Source organism: Scleropages formosus, chromosome 3 (assembly GCF_900964775.1).
Source record: "Scleropages formosus chromosome 3, fSclFor1.1, whole genome shotgun sequence".
NCBI classification, from domain to species: domain Eukaryota; kingdom Metazoa; phylum Chordata; class Actinopteri; order Osteoglossiformes; family Osteoglossidae; genus Scleropages; species Scleropages formosus.
Window position 1 is genome coordinate 12,679,529 of NC_041808.1, and position 16,242 is coordinate 12,695,770.

Here is a 16,242-nt window from a genome sequence, read left to right on the forward strand (position 1 = left end):
CTGTATATCAAACTCAAGAACTGAGTGGGACAATGTGTGTGTAACAAGCAGTAGCTGCGTATGCAGTTCAGACTTTATGCATTTTAATCTGAATGATGGGTAGACCAGTTTCAACAATACCAGTTTTCTTCCAATGGCCAACTTGTTCCTCTGCAGATGCCATAAGGGGTCCAGACCATAAGCAAAGTAGAACAAAATGTAGGAAATATTTTTTTCTCATTTGGTGGCCAAAAACAGAAAGTGTAATAGGCTTGAACCATGACTCAGCAGTTTACCTGACACTCGTACCTTTCGACTGTAGAACAAAACAGGGGAACCTGCGCAAACATGGCGAGAATGTGCACACTGTATGTACGCTGAGACAAATTTGAGTCCACAGCCCTTGAGCAGTTCAGCGCCACCACTTTCCACTGCACCAACCAAGCTTTGAACATTTTTTTTTTTTGCCGAAGTGTAATTCAGGTGAGAAACAGCAGGTATTCCTCCAATCCTCCAGTTCCTGTCCACTCATTGGCAATGCACAGCCACACTGCCAAAGAAATGAGGTGGATTCAGCTGCAAAGGTAACGCTTTGTCAATCTGCGGCACCCTTTATCCATGCATATTAACCCGACAGGATTGACTGCTCTCCAGCGCTTTCAGCTGGCAGCGGCAATTAGAGCTATCATCTGGTTGTCACTGATGCCTCCACGGCCGCAGCGATGCGTTTTATCCAAGGGGTAATCAGGGGCCAGCATGGTGATACCATCACAGGCACACACCGATCTTTAGTGTGAGTCCGTGCTCCAGCTCGTAAGATGTTCGACTCAAACTGACAACAGAAAGAAAGGGTTGACAGCACCCTCTTTTTTGTGTTGGAAAACATACCGTAATTCTGGGCTACATCTTAAGGGTATTTGTTTCAACATTGGGCAAAGAGGGTGTACAGCCTGTTCTTCGAGAGGCAGGAATTTAAGATGTGGGAATACCGAAAGCGTTCGAGAAGGAGTGCTCGGGGAAGAGCAGAGTGCAATGGCTCTTACGCTCTCTGTCAGGCATAATGAGAAACACAGGGCCTTCTTCCCCCACCTTTTTATGCCAGTCATCCAGGACAGCCAATAGAGGAGCGACTCCATCGGCTGCCCGGGGCCTAAACATCCGTCAGGGATGAACCCTTCGCTCCATTTTCCCCTCATTTTCTGAGCACTCCCATAAATGCCTCTGCTCATTGCACCACAAATCCCACCGAGAAACCTTTTGCAAATGAGTGCCAGAGAACCTAGAGTAAGTCATTTTTATCGCTGGCAGTCCGGCCATCGGCCATTCACTCAGGCTGATGTTTTACACCTTCTTTTATAAGTAAATCTGCCAGTTTTAATTAAAATGGCATCTCTCCCTTTTTGTTCTCGATGACATATTGGGCCCTAGGCATCTGTTGAGGTGATTTTGAGGACTGACCGTGAAAAAAAGGTTGGGATTTCTGCAAACCTCGATATATGTTTCACTCCTTCCGCCTTGGTTGTGGGAACTTGAAACCTTGACAGTTTCTACAAAAGGAATAATTAATTTACCTTCTTTATATCTAATTATACCATGTTAAAATTGTTTATCTTGACATTCTCACAGGTTTTGTTCACAACAGATCTTCTGTGATGTCACTTTATTTTCAGATAGTCAAGAGAAATTGTAAGTCAATTTGACTGGTACACACAACATGCCATCATCATGGCACAGAAGCTGCAAAACACTTTTTGAAAACATCTGGTTTTTGATTATTGTAATCACTTTTGAAGGCTTTAATGCATCTCTGAACTGTAGAACACTTAAAAATATTTTTTAAAAGTATTATACGTTTTAAAAATGATTCATGTGTTGTTTCTAAACAACATCAGGTATAATGAAGCACGGTTTCTACTGAAATCAGTTTTAAAATACTTTGTTTTAACCATGTGGAGCAGAGTACTATTGTGAAAGTCCCAGGACTCATTTCAGTGATTAATTTTACCTGGAATCCCACAAAACCTAACCACACTATCTGAACGATGTCAGAGGAGATATTTAACAGGCTTTGATTTATCAGGCCCAGATTGATCGGGTTTTTACATAAATAAAAGCTAAAATCCGGTAGATGCATGATCAGAGTGATCACAAAGTCATTGGTAATTTAACACACTTTATGCATATCTTAAAAGGTAGACATTAGAATTTTATAACGTAGGGTCGTTTAAATGTCTATTTCGGGAGCATTTCTATCAGTTAAATCAAGAGCTCTGAGACAGTGCACGGCACAGTGTGTTTCAGCACCATGGACAGCAATTTTAAACCTACTGCAGAACAATAACAAAATATAATTTTGCTGGAACCTTACAGTAATTCACATGTTTACATGTATATAGTATTTATAGTAAGCATGAAAAATGATATAGCTATACACCTGACTACTCTCTTATTTATCCATAAGTCTTATCAGAATACACTGAAATTTCATGGCTCAATTTTTTGCCTTTTTCTATTACCTGTGCGTTTTAGTGAGAATGCAATGAAATATAAAGACCTTTTTCTATAAATACTTTGATTATGTAACATTTTCTTTCTGAGCATCACTAATGGCTTAACAGGAATGTTATAGTTCTTCTTTGTGGACCTTCCAGGTTTCAACAGTCGCAGCAATTTTACAATACATTTTCCCTCAGCAAAAAGTAGTGATCATGTAAATATTGAAGTTAATCAAGGCGTAACTAGATATTACCAGTGGACTACAAAAAAGAGTATTGGATGGGAGATGTGATGAGGAGACATAGTGACAACTCAACGAAAGCTACAGTACAGGCAGAGTCGTGATAGCAGGCAGAACCATAACAGAATTAAAATGCACTCTCCAAATTACAAAACAGTGATAATGCTGGTGCGGCTGCATTTCAATTCAAAGTCCAATTAAAATTAAATAGATGTTAAACAGAAACACATAACACTAGGACAACAGAGGAGTGTGAGTAATGAAATTAGAAAACAAAGAGAAAAATTATACGGAAACAATTCCAGCATAAAAATGACAGTCACAACATTATACTGAATTGCTGTGCTTCCACGGCCAAGGAAAATTAGCACAGTAATATCCAGATAAAGTTATTGCTACGCAGTTGTGTTTTAGTGAAATTAACACACGAAATCAAAATTTGGCATATGAAACATTTATAAAGCATTCATCTTATAACACTCCCTTGACACGAGCCACTGTGATCAGTTTACAGTTCTTTTTTTTCTATTTATTTTGTTTGTTGTTTGCTTGCTTGCTTCCTCAGTCAACTGACTAAAGGGCTTCCTGTAGTGGCATTTCTTTCTCAGCCTTGTGGTTGAACCCATTGTCTACAGGACTTAACAATAGCCAACACATAATCGTTTGAGAATTACTGTTTAAAATATATGTCTTTCAGAATTATTCCTTGGTTCCTTTTTTTTAGTTTGGAGGCATGTCTTTTACTAGAATCCATTACCTGGAAATGACAAAAAGAAAGATATATGCCTGATGTGTGGTAAGCTGTTAACTCCAGTAAATTAATGAAGCCTCGGTGAAATAAAGCCATTTTAAAAAGTCAATGGTAAAAGGCAATAAAAAGTACAACTGATTACAGATCTAAGTGCGTGTGGGATATATTCCCTGTAACAAATATCTTGCTTTAATTGCTGATATTCGCTGTTTTGTTCAAACAGTAACACCAAGTGGTTCATTTCGTGCAGATCTTGTGAATATTATTAATGATGATTATTTATGAGGTGTGAATAAACTGAATTATTAAAAAATTTCCGAGAATAGATAATTATATTCTGTTGATAGAAAGATATTTTAAATAAGCAGGTATTTTGATGTTACCACTGTGACCAACCTGACCAAGAAATACATTATTAATCTTGAAAAAGATCACATTGGTTAGTAGTTTCTATGAAGACTGTAAATTGTGAAAAGCAGCAAACCCAGGTCTAACCACTACACGACCTACTACTTCAGCTGTATGATATCAAATAAATAAATCAAATTCTATGATAATTTATATTTTATCCTTTTTTTCTTTTTTTTTTTTTTTTTTTGCAAAACTATTACATTTCCACATAAAAAATGTATTATCATAAAATAATAATACCACCAACTCATGATTCCCAAATTTCAAGAGAAGCCGTAGAAACACTTTTCAATAAAACTGAGATATGTGCAGTACTGCACGGTAGAAGTATCAGGGGTCCCCCACAGGGAGCAAAGATGTAGTCAGATGACCCGTCAGATTGGCTCTCTCTCTCGCTCTCTCTCTCTCTCTTTCTATCTCCCTCTCCCTCTCTCTTGCAGATCCTTTATCAGCCAAAATGCAACCAGAGCCATTCACATTGCTCAACAAAGACCTTCACTGTGGCTTTGTCAACCCAATAGTCCCCTCTTTATCAGCCTGTGTACGTCTGCAGGAGTCCACACATACCCCAGCCCATTGATTCCTTGCACAGGGCATACAGTGTTTGCACTTCCCCAGCCATGTGCCCAAACAGGGCACCCATTGTTCCGCTGTGAGTAGCCCACTTAAGGACCTTGTTCCCAGAGAGACGTTCTATTGATTGAGGCTGACGTGAGGAGTGGATGAATTTCACTGGAGTTCATTTCTATGACACCAGCACCACCCTGCCACACAACCCAATGCCCCCGCACAGGCCACACTGTTTGGCAAGGAGAATGGCTGCAGCAGACTGTAGACTGGGCACTGTGAGGAATGGAGGGAGGTCTGGGAGGAAGGGAGGTGGCTAAACACACAAGTTTTCACAGGTGCCATTGGTGTCAGGCTCCGGGTTCCAGGCCAAGGCACCAGCATCGGCATGTGTTGGTCCCCAGAAAATGACATCACTCATGACAGCAGTGGATTTGTGCCTCTCTTCCCAGTGCTGGAAGCATGTGGACACCGTAGTCAACGCAACGTCACTTAAGGCCTCCGATAGAATGCAGCGGTTCTTCACTGTCCACTCCAGCACCCAGCAATTACCGCACTTCCAAGTTCCTGCATAAAGGGAATTTGTTGTGCACTTTGGCAAACAGAATTATAAGCTTTCTTCAAGGAGGAGGGATTGTCGCTCAGTATTTCAGTACCATGGACAGCAATTGCAGACCATGCTTGCGTCCTCTGTGCAGCACACTACTGTATGTATTAACCACATACTAGATTCTTTATGTGAAATTTCCACAAATAGCTCACAGTTACCATATAGATCCACACACACACATTTTCAGAACCGCTTATCCCATACAGGGTCACGGGGAACCGGAGCCTACCCGGCAGCACAGGGCGTAAGGCCGGAGGGGGAGGGGACACACCCAGGACGGGACGCCAGTCCATCGCAAGGCACCCCAAGCGGGACTTGAACCCCAGACCCACCGGAGAGGAGGACCCTGGTTCAACCCACCGCGCCACCACACCCCCTCTCCCATATAGATCCAGTAAACCTTAAAAAAAAAATTATAAGCCTATAATTTCAGTATTTATTTATGGAATAGAAAAGAAACATGAAAATAATTTTTTAAAAAAATAGAAGAGCCAATTTTCTTACCTCTACTCTTTCTTACCTCTCTACAGATGCAATTGAATAAAACAAAACTCTCCTCCGGGAATGAGCCACAAAAAAGTGAAAAAGAAAAGCCCGGAATATTATGGGTTGAACATATACTCTGTGCTGTGATGAGTTTTAGCTCATGTTTTAAGCTCTGGTTTTGATAAATGTCCTCACAAGCGCAGTACTTATAATACCATAACCAGTTATACCAAAGGGCAGCCACTCCACCTGCTTCCCCCGCCACCCTGCCAACACGAACACGTTAGGTGTGATCACACTGCTCCGCTCAATTACTAATCCCTTCCACCTGAGTTTGCTGCTGGTGGGGGAGTCCTGGACATGCCGTGTCGTGCTTTGGCCTAGGTCTCTGGACTGTAAAACTCTCTTACACCATACACAGATAAAGCACAGCATCAGAAGGTCCTTTGTGTGGCCTTAACTCTCTATCCACACTCATGTGTCCAACCCGGTGACACCTACCTTTCCTGTGTTTTTCTTGAAGGATCCAGAACCAGCAAAGGTTCCTGAAAAGGAGAAGAGGAAAATTATTAGAAATGGAAAGCTACCCAATAAAAGCTGTAAAAGTACTTTTTTGAAGGTTTTCGATAACCTCACATTGCATATGAATTGAATCAAAATGTTTTCAGTGTTAACATTTCAGCGTTCATTTTACGTGAATGTTCTCCTGTCAACAGTCATTCTGTTTTTGTCAATCCTAAAGCACTCATTTTTAAGTATCTGCCTCTGTACATTCTACAATTCTGAGTTTAAATGCACCTAATAGGATATAATATGCTTTTAACATAGCTTGTTGGGGTAGCTGTAATGCTGGTGTCATTCAGTATCAACTGAATTGATACATTAAAATTTATCCAGCTGTGTAAGTGTTTGAATAACTGTAAGTGGTTAGTAATGTAAGCCGAACATTGAGAGCTGCATTGGGAAAATCATCAGCTACATGAATTCATAATAACATAATATACAGTACATTGAATATTATTGCTTCAGAACTTGATAAAGGTTTTTCAACTTGCATGCAGTCCTGGATTACTGAACAGCTATAGATGTGGACTAAGCAAGACTCTGACCTGCAAACTACGTCCACTACCCAATTTCGTCACAATTAATTTTTTCTACGTTCCAAAATAGAAATATTTCACAAAGAAACAATTTCAATATTCACAGATTATCAGAAGCAAGAGGATCAGATGTTGTAATGAGGTTTCTCATCCATGATGCAATTGTTTTCTTCTTCTTAATCAAACAATTAAAAGATGACACTTCATTATGCTCTGTAATAGTGCTATGTTCCATGAGTATGAGAGACTGTAGGGAAATCTGTAGGGACAAAAGATGCTTTAAAATATTAGAGTCCAGAAAACAATTTTTAATTGGAGAAATGATATACACACTAACTCTCCATTTGTTGAATTAATACTTTTATATTCCATAGAAATGTGTAACCATTGGAGGCCACAAGAAAACATTCATTTAATGAAGCTACATAAAGTACATAACTTAATGTAACGTAATGTAATGTAATGTAATGCAATGTAAAGCACTTTTTTTTATTGAACAGAACTTTTTTTGTTCAATTTTATTGAGTGATATTCAAGGGAAAACACAATGGTGAAACCAGTGATACATAAAGTAACAAAGCAACCTGATATTATTGGAAAAAAAGCTATATTATAATATTTAGGTTCAAATAGACTGATGTTAAAACAGTATGTAAAGAAACAATGGGAAAAACTTAAAGGAAAAAAAATACTATGGTTCTAATACCAGTAAGAGCACATCAGGCTTTCTGCTGATAAATGAATAATCCTTTTATCTTTGGTTGTTCTTCCATTTCATCTGTGTATGACCATCATCATTTTATAATGTATTTTTGATTTGGAGAAACAGAACATTACTGAAATCATCTTATAATTTCACTAGGATAAGACGAGTGCCTCAATGGAATGTCTGGATTTTTGATTAACCATTGAAGATATGCAAAATGTTCTTTTTTCTTTTTTGAGGCTTGTGAATTTGCTCCATGATTGTGTCATACATTTTATTTTCCTAATTTTTTTCTGAAATAAACTTAATTTAATCTGTACTTGATTTTTTTTTAAAATGTCTTTGAAAAATTTTCTGGTGTTATGAGTTTATAACTGTAATTCATTTCTAAGCACACAGTTCTGTTTTTTTAATTATTATTATTTTTTTCCATCATATGTGTTTTTTTTACAGATATTTCCCACTTATTACCAACAGCCAGATTTTCATAATTTATTTATTCTCTCTCAGTGTTAAAACTATAAAAGTGCAATTTTGGTGAAATATTCAGACATTCTCTTAGAAGGTAATGAATTCTTTAACAAATAACGGCTTCTTAAAAATCTTTCCTAGGCTTCATAAACAGACACACATATACACTGTGTGAAACCGCTTGTCTCAAACGGGATCGCAGTGAGCCAGAGCCTAACGCGGCAACACAGGGCACGGGGCTGGAGGAGGAGGAGACACAACCAGGACGGAACGCCAGTCCGTCGCAAGGTACCCCAAGCGGGACTCGAACCCCAAACGCACCAGAGAGCAGGTCCCGGCCAAACCAGCTGCTGCACCACCATGCCTCCTGGCTTCATAAACATTAGCATAAAATTTACTGAGCACATCAGAGGTGAAAAAGTGGGTTTACAGCCTCCCACTAGTGATGGTTTTATGTTTTTTATGTTTTACATGTTTTTAACTTTTTTGTTTTACTTTACTCATTTCAATTTTCAAACCAGATCAATTTTAATACATATTATAAATAAATAAGCAATATGGCCTTTAAGCAATATGCCCATTCATCTTCTATGACACTTATTCTTCATTATGCTTCAAAAACTGCACAAACACAAACACATTCACATCTTCATAGAGGAAATGTTTTCATACATCATTTTGGCAGGTTTTTCTTTTTTTTTTATTTTAAACCATGGAGCAAAATATGAGCTTGAAAGAATAATGAAGCTGATAGAGACAAAGACGACGTTATCATTGGTTGTTAGTACCTCTGGTCTTCAGTTACAGCACCATGGAAAAAGGCCATAGTAAAAATAAAAAACAGTCCTGCAGTGTTGAACCTCCTCATCCTCCTCAGTCCACCTGAAACAGTACAGCCCCAAGAGTCTCCCGCAATCTAGCCTCCATTATCAAATTGTGCAATAACATTCTGGTCATGACCAGGCTAACTGAATAAACCAGGACTGGAAGCTGGGGTAAAATGTAACTGTTAAAAAAGCAACACTTATTTTCGCCCGGGGAAAGCAATCTAACGGCTTGTCAGATTTTCCCAGACACATCTTTTTCTCATCACCGTTTTCTATCACAAGAATTAGATTATTTGGTGAGGGGCCTGTGGTCTTAGATATTACTTGTTTCCTCTGGGCAGGTCTGCTCTGATAGGATGCAGGTCTTTGAGTCTCCTGCTGGGAACTTGCTGTTTTCCCACATTATCATTACAAACATTATAAAAGATGTAGCAGTGCATCAAATTTGTAGTGGTGAAAAAGTTTTTTTTTTTTTTTTTTTTTTTAGGCAATGCAACCCTAAGGTCTTGTCACTTTCATCCATGACAAAAATTATCTGTTTGTCTCGGAGTTCCTATTGAGTGACACCTTGTATACACACTAGGCACAGCGTATAAACACAATGTAATGTAAAGGGCAAAGAAAGTGAGGTTATATAACACCATTCATCCCTAATGATGAAAACAGGTAATTATAACTCTTGATAACATTAGAGAATGATATTTCATGGTATATCTCGAATACGTTGCTTTGGATAAAAAGTGCCTATTAAAGAAATAAATTAAAATTTAAATAGCTCAGAGAAGAAAGATCTCCAGTGATGAGAATTACTTCAATAGTTACTCTGTGCAAAAGACATACATACAGTTCCGGTGCTTTCAAACAATGCAGATGCCCACGGACTATAAAGGCACTCCTCATCGTATGGAGCTGGAAAAATAAAATTTGAATCACTGTAAGCTTGTAACAATTGTCCCTCTATGGAGATCTGAGTCAGTCGTACAAGCGTGCCACAACAGGGGACTTAGAAAAGTGGTGTTTCTGCTATAGAATAAACAGTCTGCAATAAGAAAGAGGAAAAGCTCAAAGGTGTAAAGTTGAGAAAGCTCTACACAGGAAGACAATAAGAGAAAAATTTAATTAAGATTTATATGTCAAGATTTTGATTTTCCTTGTTTTATATACAGATCCAGCCCTTACTGTAAAATTGTTGTTCTTTGTCAATCTATGATGCTATCCAAGCAATGGACAAGCCAATATATGTGATAAAGATCCACTTCAGCTAGATTGCTGGAGTTCTTGATGGAAAATTGATTGGCAATTGTAATATTTTATTTCTGGTCATACTGTCAAATCTAATTTCAGGAGATGTCTTGCATTGTAATTCAGAGAACGAGATTATAGAAAAGACATTGATGTACATAATGTGACACAGGCCACGCTTTTTAAATTTGGAATGAATGTGCTGACGAAGGCAATGGATCCATCCCCCATCACCATGCAACCCGAAGAGATGTTGAGTACCAAGGGTATGTTTGTGCAGTCAGTGTGGTGGGCCGAATAGAGACAGTTAAAACCACCCTGGTAACATTTACGTATGTAACCTTATCTCATAATTTAAATGCATCTTTTGCATCTAAATGCATCCATCTTTGAGAGAGCATTATTTACATTTTTACAAGGTCGAGATTCATGGAATACTGATCAAAGGCTACACGAGTAAAGCAATTTGTCTCTGGAGTGCATGAAGTTCAGCTACACAAATGTTTAAACGTGAAAAACCTTCTGAACTGTAGCCATAGCAGCATGGGCACAATGTGTGATTTTGTATGCAATATTTATAACGATATGATTATTATGTTTTAAAATGACCTTATTCAAAATAAAGTTCAAATAAGCAATGATGATACTCAGGGATACTTCTTGTGTCTGACATCTGCATTCATGTTTAATCCCTAAAATATTTTCTGTTAACAGAACTAAGTTCTATAATTTGTCTACTCAGATATTGGGCCCCATTTTATGAAATTGCGATGTATTAGCACAAGCTGAACTCACTAAGCATAATAACATAGTCCCATCATTGATGCACCCCTTGTATTACTGTTTTTTTCTTTAAATGGCTGAACAAATATCCGTCTTTGAGCAGGCAAACCACTTTCACGAGTCTGACATCATCCTTTCTCCTCCATGGCCTTCAGTGCACTCTTGGCCACAAAAAACAGTTCTATTAATCTCATCAGGCTTGACTACTGAGGCTTGACCTTGACCTTGACCTTTCTTAGTTGATCAATAATTTTTTAGAAGTAAACAGCTGAAGAACAAGGAAGAAGAAGAAATCATGCAACTTGCACTTTCCACAGGAGTTATAATGTTAATGTTTTGAAAAATGTAGAAGAGTTGCTTTTATTAGGAACACTATTTAAGCAACCTATAAGTATTACATATGTATAAAAGCATCATGTAAGGAAAAGAAATACAATAATACACGACTGCACTAAAGTGTCCATTTGTCTTGTGTAACTAAATATCCTGTTTTTTTTATACCATTTTATATCATTTTACATAAATGTTGTTCAGTTCACCATTTTGGAACTGCTAACTGAGCTCTTCAGTAAGGTCACTTCTTTTAATTTTCTCTCTCTCTCTCTATATATATATATATATGTATACACACACAAATATATTCTGTCTTGCCAGCCTGTTGAGACTGAAGAACAGAAGATGAAAGTAAATTCCTGTAAAGATGAATCTTTCTATTGAGCATTCTGCAACATAATCAGACTGAAATTGCTGACATCATTTCCTAACAACCAGTATTCTTCTGTGCACTGCATATTGTTGAGTAATATATGCTGTCTAATTTTTTAAAATATGTTCACGTGAGTGTAGCTTAAGGATGGACATAAATCGCTTCAATGAAGTCATATTCCTCTACAGAACAGGCTGAATCACTTAAACTTTGTTTTCTTATTTATATTCAGAAGTAATATAAAAAATGTGAAAGGTGTTGCTTTGAAATCTAGAGCTGTAGGAATTATAGGTGTGTAGCTGTAGCCCCTTATCGAAAGTCATGCTAAAATATCAACTGATTTATTCACAAGTTAGGCAGATATATAGCTTCTCTTAAAGTAATATCCCTTTTGACATAATGTAAAGTTTTCAGTGGAAACTGACTTTGTCTCTCCACATAGCAGAATGTGTGTAGAAATGATGAATGAAAAGCGGTGGGAATGACGGGTTATTGACATGACCTTTGAGCCCCGGCTTAAAACCTAATAGAGTGAGATAATTTTACTAAATTGAGTGGCACTCTCCTTTGCTGACATTTAAATCAGCTCTCGCCGTGTCCTTGGGAGAGCGCAGAAACAGCTCCAATCTAACGGAAACGGTCTACCCTTTTAGCTTTACTACCGTTTCCATCACAGTAATGAAAATCAATCCAAATTCACCCATTACCCAATCAAAATGTAACGAGGTGGCCCTCAAAACATTCATTTTCGCCGGTTGCATTCAAGGAGGAAAGAACTTTTCTCGTAGTCGAAAGATATCGGGCACCTCTATATGTACAGGAAATAGGTTAACGTGGCTGTGTGGGATGGATTGTATAGTCTGCATCAGTGGAAAGATAATGAAAGCTCACATTTTAGTGTATGCAGTATGCTGTCGCTTGGACATCTCTTGGACATCATCTTGAATCTTGAATCTTGAATCCATCTACACAAAGCTGCAGAAATTCCCCCTCGCCCTGAGCTACTGGCATGCAATGAACCTACTTTCTAATGCACACATGAACAGTTTTGCCACTGACCCATCATCATCGACTCAGCTATCCATTAGCAGGCCTCCTGCATTTGGGTCTCAGAGTTCTACATAAGGGATATAAGACAAGTACTTTTATAGATAAAAGTGTATGAAATATATACATTTAGTTTTCAGACAAAATCATTGTATGTTTCTTGAATATACTGTGAGTGGACATGCATCTTTGAGCCTGTGTGTGTGTGTGTGTGTGTGTGTGTGTGCGAATGTCCTGCTGTGGACTGGTGTTCCTTCTGGGGTGCAGCCTCAAGGCTTACAGTTCTCTGGTTTAGCTGTGTGTCACTGCCATCTTAATAGGGTAAATTCCTACTGAATTTCAAGGATAGGTCAAAGAATGGAAGGAAATGGATATCACACAGCTGTTCAAGTGTTGCCAATGTAATTAGTGTTTGTATTCATATCAAACTATAACCTCTGCAATGACATCTTAAGGAGTGTGCACCCAAAATTCAGGTCCATGGCGAGACAACATTATGCTTCAGAGTTCAACATATTTAAATTCATCTACTTTAGTATCATAAGGAATTACAAATAACCCCTGCAACCTGACTCTTCCCGTAACCTTTTTTACACAACCATGCAGTTTTGCAGCAGAAGACCTTGACTACACGTCATGTAATGGAGTTGAAATGGTGGTAACTTGATTTCTTTCACACATCTGCGGTCAATAATTGAAATAAAATGATAGCCAGTTATTGAACTGACCAGCTCCTCTTTTGACTTTCCTTGGATCAGCTTAAGCATTCACAGACTTATGTTTTATGTCTCATCATCAGAAGTCATTAATTAGCTTATACTGCATTTACATTCATCTATACTTAACCTTTTGACACACCAGTAGTTGTCCACATGTGGAATATGTGAAGTAAAAATCATGATCAGTACCTGTAGACAAACAGAGCATTGCCTCACCGTAATAGGCAAATCAATGATTGCATTAGAAAAGATATAGTCACATTTGGCAATATCACATCATCATCATCATCACACAGTGTCAACATCACATCAGTCACATTTGTCAATTTTTGTAATAAATATAGTTTTAAGCATGGACTAGGGAAAAACACAGCCATGATGTTCTGAAGTAATTTAATTGTGTAGCTGAGGCGTAATGGTGGAATCTGTAAGTCTCCTGCATCCTTTAATATAGTTTCTATAAAAATACATAGAAAGATGACCTCAACATGCACTGAACACAAAATCATAGTGCGAGGCATGCTAACAACAGTCAATACACATATAACAGTGTATTATAACCACAACTCAAATGAGTCTTTTTATTATTACATGAATATACAGTATTTTGGCTGCTGCTAGTTTTATTTCTCTGTGGGATGTGTTTTGCATAGAGATCATACTCTTGGAAACAACTTTTCTAATGAAATTTTCAAGTCAACCTGAAGTAATCAGATCAGCACCTCCATTTTTTATATATAATTCCAAATATAAAGACCAACAGCATGTATTCATCGACTTAAATGAATGTAATCGAGTGCGAACCATGACAGCTGCTGAAAGGTCAGATTTTAAAAAAAAGGAGCACCATGGCTTACACTGAAGCTGCTGATGACTGTAAAGTTTTGCATCACAGATGTATGCTGAAGTAACAAGTACGAGAAGCGCACCTGACCTATACCAAATATTACGATGTTTCAGTTACTGGAGAAATGTTAAGAACACACAAGTGAGGTATTTATTTATTTATTTTGTTTATTACCAATATTACAATATTTGGCAATTTTTTCTGTTCGACCCAAACAGAGTGAAGTGCATAAAAAGTGGAATTTTTTACAAACTCAAACTCAAGTCATACAAGGCACTGGCTACTCATGTCACCATTGCTGTTCTACTGCGTTCCTGAAAGGCCAAGTCCATGAGGTTTTTGTTACAACCAGGCAACGAACCATCAGATTCAACTTACACTCTGAACTGCAGCCAATATATTGTCTTTTTGAGCCCATCGTGGTGTAAGGAAAGTGAAAGAACCTGCTGGACTTGGCCTTCCAGGAGCGTGAGCTGCATAGACCCGTGTTACAAACTAAATCACCAAACATTAAATGGAATCTTAACTTCCTTCAGTGCTTAATAGAGTTTAAAAGCTATGGCTACTCTTGTAAAAAATGTTGCCTTTCAATTCATCTTTCTAATGCATTTAAGGTACTGAAAGAAACAGCACCCATTAATAAAAAATGCATTTGCGAGTTTGCCAAATTACTGAGATTTTAAGACAATAACGTGAGAGTGCTTTAACTTTTCCAGCCTCAAATGCTGAATGCATTTCATTTTGTCAAGTTTTAAATGTATTTCTTCACTTATTATTAATACTGGAACTACACACAAATACCTCCATGCAGTTATTATGTTAATGATTTTTAAAATCATTCTTGGGATAGTCGGTAGTGGTTAAACATGTTTAGAGGTTGCAGGTTTGAATCTAGTCTCAGGCTAGTATTATTAAGCAAGCTGCTTACCCTTAATTGATGCAGTAATAATGACAACAGTTGTATAAATGGGTAAATCACTGTTAGTATCTTAACCCTGTAAATCGCTTTGGATGAAACTATCACCTAAATGAATATCTTATACATTTTACTACTGTATTTCTGCTGACTGAGTGAATGTGGGCAGAACGGTTTGTCCGTTCATATGTCAGGCAGGATTACAAATTCTGTTGTGGTGCAATAAGTGCAAGTCTTAGGGCAAGGAGGTTAAATACAAAGGACCTGAATTGTTCTTGTAACCACTGCTCTACCCTTGAGCAAGGTATTACTCTGAATTGCTCCAGTAAAACTACTCACCTGTATAAATGGATAAATCTTTATAATTAGATTTTTTGCTCAACCTATCCATTGTTAGTCACACTGTACAAAGACATCAGCTAAGTGAAAGTTATAACTGCAAGCAGAGGCAAACTTGAGGGGGTCCATTGGTATCTTTTTGTGATGTCACCAGAGCAGAAAGGTTTTGTAACCCTTCACTTACAAAACTGATACAAGGGAACATTCTCTAAAATGGTGATGTAAAAAAGCCAAAATCATAATGGAGCATGACTCCTCTCATTCATTGTGCCTAGTAATGTTGCTTTGCAATGTTAGTATGATAATGGGTCAATAGCTGAAAGTTCAAGTCCTTTTAGTGAACTGCTGCCATAGATTAAGCAAGTGCAGAGGAACCTAAGTCAAGCATAATAAACACGTCTGCCGTCTCTGCACACGCTAAAATGGATTGCAATATAGTCAATGGAAGGCATAAACTCACTGGTGCTTATCAAGCATCAAATGTGAATAGTGACAATCGTTAGATTTTTTTTTTTTCCAAGTAATGTAAAACGTATAGGCACTCTGTAGAGTCTAAGCAAAAATGAAGCCATTGTGATTACTGTTGCGTTTTTGGAATTGCATATATCTACATATATTAGCAGTCAGCGAAGTTCTCAACGATGACATCTTAAGGAGGAGAGGATACCTGTGAGAGTGCCAAGCACCCCTTTGTCATTCTGCACCGTCATTCCCCTGTACAAGGTGAGACTGCGGGGGGTCCTTAAAGGTCAATATTCCTGGCTAGGGCTGAACTGTGCTCTTTTATTCCGGGATAAAACTGCCAATTTAGATTCTGTTCATAAAACACCATTTAGTCCTGTACAAAGTGGAGAAAGCATCTCAGTCTGAAAACTGTTTCTAATGAGTTTACTTCAATTTTTATCCATTTTTTCTTGCAAAGTGATACACACACACACACACATATTGAAGCCGCTTGTCCTGAGCTGGGTCTCGGCAAGAGGGAGCCTAGCCCAACA

General features: G+C 38.0%; 1 protein-coding gene across 1 annotated transcript in view; it reads right to left on the bottom strand.

Annotated features, from left to right (window-relative positions):
* The window catches only part of tnr (tenascin R (restrictin, janusin)), a 152,515-nt gene that overhangs the window by 111,811 nt on the left and 24,462 nt on the right, over positions 1-16,242 (bottom strand). The window contains exon 2 of the mRNA XM_018753180.2: positions 6,043-6,086. The gene's annotated coding sequence lies outside the window, so the exon portion shown is untranslated. The remainder of the gene's footprint in view (positions 1-6,042; positions 6,087-16,242) is intronic.